A 3,783-nucleotide genomic window follows, 5' to 3' on the forward strand; every position below is an offset into this window, starting at 1 on the left:
GCAAAATCTTCTTCACAGTTGATTCTTGGGCAAAATGACCACCACATGCCTCTTCATGCAAACCTTTTAGAATGGCTGGAATTTCCTCAATAGTTGGTACTCTTCTGCACACTTGATCCTTCCCTCTTTGATAGAGGGAGCTATCTAGGAAGAGATAGAAACTTGCCTTCTTCATGAGTCTCCTCTTCTGAGCCTTCGTGAAGTCTTGTGGAAACTCACCCTCCAAAATGTAGCCAATAATGGGAGCCAATGACTCCAATCCCTGGTATCTCGGTTGCTTGACAGCTGCTGCCACCATGATGACCTGCACTTCTCTCTCAACACATGTAACTGCTTGTTGTGCAAGTAAATCGGCATCTTCATTTTGTTTCCTCGGAATATGATATAGTTGCACTTCTTCAAACTGATTAAACATCCTACGAATGGCATGAACTTTTGTCCTTAAGCTTTCATTCTTGCATGCCCAAATGCCTAAAATCTGTTTAACAATGAGAAGTGCATCTCCCTTTACCATGAGACGTTTTATCCCTTGGCCAATGCACATCTTCAAACCATGAAGTAGTGTGTCGTATTCTGCTTCGTTGTTGCTAGTTGAACCTGGTAGATTGACCTTCTCTTTCATGACCACCTCTCCAATTGGGTTGAGCAACACTAGCCCTCCCCCTGCTTTCCCTGTGGCTCGTCAAAAAGCTCCATCAAAGAACAAGGTAAAAGCATTGGGAATACTTTTTGGTGGTGGCAATGGTAGGGTCTTTACTTGAGGCACCTTAATTTCCTTCTCATGTACCCTATAAGTGAGAATCCCTGCCAATTGTGCACGCACACTATCTTCTACCTTGAAAGAGTATTGGAACTCTTGCAACTCCATAATCCACTTTGAGATCCTAGTACTAAGATTCATTTGAGATGACACCCAAGGGAACAAATTTTCTGCAGTGAGAATTACAAAAGGTTTTGGTAGCAGGTAGGATCTAAACTTTCTCACCGCAAACATGAGAGAAAGCATCATGAGTTCTGCTTCTGTGTAATCTCTCTCCAAAGAATTCATGACCCTACTAGCAAAGTAGATGGGTCGCATCCTTGTATTGTGGGGATCTTGTTGTAGCAACACAGCACCAATTGTTTCCCTTCCAACACTAGAGCTAACAAAGAATGTGTACTCCCAACAAGGAGGCATGAGTGTTGGTAGCTCTGACAAAATGACTTTAATGTTACAAAAATACTCTTCAAGCTCATCAAACCATGCAAATTCTACTTGTTGTGTCAACTTTTGCAAAGGATGAAGCAACTCCGAGGCTAAGTGAATGAAGCGTGACATATACTTCACCTTTTGAATGAAAGAGATGACCTCCTTAAGACTCTTCGGTGATGGGAGCTCAATAAGAGCCTTTGCCTTTGAAGGATCCACCTCAATGCCTTTATAGGAAACCTTGTGACCGAGCAAGATCACTTCATCCTCACCTATGTGGCACTTGTTGGGGTTGAGTTGACCTCCCATGTCGTAGAGCTTCTTTAAACCTTCTTCTACCCTTTGTAGATGCAATGATTTTGAGCTATAAATGCAGAAATCATCAATGAACACCCTAATTGACTTTCCAAAGAATGCTTGAAACACCATGTTCATGAAACGTTGGAATGTTGCAGGAGCATTTGTCAGACCAAATGGCATGACTCTAAAAGCATAACAACCCCAAGGAGTGATAAAGGTTGTTTTCAATTGATCTTCCAATGCGATACCTATTTGAAAGTAGCCTGAGTAGCCATCACACACAGTGTACTTCTCATGACCAGCTACCTCATTTAGTATCTCATCCTGAAATGGGAGGGGAAAGTGATCTCTTTTTGTTGCCTCATTGAGTGGACGGTAATCCACACACACCCTCCACTTGCCATTTTTCTTAGGAGTGACAACAACAGGAGAGGCCCACTCTGAATTCTCCACTGGATAAATGAAACCTGCTGCTAGAAGCTTTCTTACCTCCTTGAGTAAAGCCTGCTCCTTGATGACTCCTAGCCTTCGTAGCTTCTGAGCCTTAGGTGTGGCCTCTGGCTTCAACTCAATTTTGTGTTGAACAGCATCTACTCTACGCACATCGGTGTAGTCTTTAGCAAAAAGCCTAGGAAATTTCCTTAGCACACATTTGAACTCCTCTCTTTCATCCTTTGTAAGTGTTGTTGATAGCATACCTTCCAGCATCCCTTCATCTTGAACACCTTCGTTCTCTTGAGTGCCTGCCTCCTCCAAGCGTTGACAAGAGGTCTCTTGGTTGCTTGGCTTAAACCTTACCCCCATGACTTCGATGGAAGACTCCTCTTCAGTAATGCTGCCGCTACTTTCTTCTTCTGAAGTGCTATCGGTCCAACCTTCTTCCGTCTCACTTTGAGATGATTCTTCATGGAGCTTCTCTTGGCGTTGCTCCTTCATGTCAAAGACAACCTTCTTATGATTGTCGTTCCTGCAAATTAGCTTTCCACTCTCCCAATCCTGCAAAGCTCGCATTTTCATTAGCCATGGTCTCCCTAGGATAAATGGGTAACCATTTCCTTTGGTAGACATGACATAGAAATCCACTACCTTCTTAATGCCAAAGGCCTCCACAAAAACATTTTTACAAATGCCTACGCACCTAGCCTTGCTATTGTTTGCCATCTTGACCTTAATTTCAGGTGTCTCATGGATGTGCATGCCTAGTTTTTGCATGAGTCCCTCTGTCATGATGCAAATTTGTGCACCCCCATCCACTAGACCTTTCCTAACCAATCTCCCTTTTATGTAACAATCTAGCACAGGTGTAATGTCCTCATTCATTTCAGCTTGTGAAATTTTTACAACAGGCACACTCTCTTTTACCTTTCTCCTAGTGCTAACTGCCCTTGTTAAATCCCTCCTAACTTGTGGACATAATGCAAGAAATTGAGGCCATGAGATATCAGGACCCTTACCTCTCATGTCTTCCAACAGGTCGTATGGAGCCATTCCATGTCCAAGAGGAAAGTCTTGGAGGTTGATATGACGTCGAGTCCTCTTAGCTTCCTTGGTCTCCTTTGCCTTCTTTTCTCGTCCATGGTCACTTTGTGATGTGACTCCTTCTTTCTCTTTACCTTTTCCTCGGCCACGCTTAATGCCATTGGCTTCCATGTCAACCTCATTTGCATTTGTCACCTCTACCACATGCACATTTGGATCTGGCAAAGGTGGAACTCCTTCTACCCCTTGTGGAGCTGGTCTTGGTCCATTTGGCCTTTGTAGAAGCCTTGGTTGTTGACCAGCTCCTTCACCTGCATTCATCACTGGGTAATTCAAGTTAGGTCTCCCTGGCTCCCCACGGGGCCAAGGACAATTATACATCCCATGTCCAGACTCACCGCAATTCCAACATTGCAAGACTCTCCTAGGTCGTGGGTCTCGCTCTTCAGACTTCTTTGCTTGTCCCTTTGGACCTACGGCTTGTGCAAGGTGAATTGACAAGCTGCTTAAAGATTCATTTAACTTCTCAATCACTTCAGTCGTTACCTCAGGAAGCTCCCTAGATGTTGATGCTTGTGACTTACCTTTGGGTCTAAGACCTTCTATTGGAACCTCTCCCCTTAAGCACTTGAGTTTCCTATACTTCTCAACAGCCCTAGTTTCCGCTACATCAAAAGTAGAAGGTGCACCCGCCTCAACTTTTACCTTAAGGTCAGGAAAGAGTCCGGCTATGAACCTCTCCTTCTTTAAAAATTCTGCACCATCACCAGGGTTAGCAACATTTCGTATCCATAGAGCCCAAAGACGTAGAAACT

The sequence above is a fragment of the Adiantum capillus-veneris genome, chromosome 1 (assembly GCF_014529385.1).
Source record: "Adiantum capillus-veneris isolate H3 chromosome 1, ASM1452938v2, whole genome shotgun sequence".
Classification (NCBI taxonomy): Eukaryota; Viridiplantae; Streptophyta; class Polypodiopsida; order Polypodiales; family Pteridaceae; genus Adiantum; species Adiantum capillus-veneris.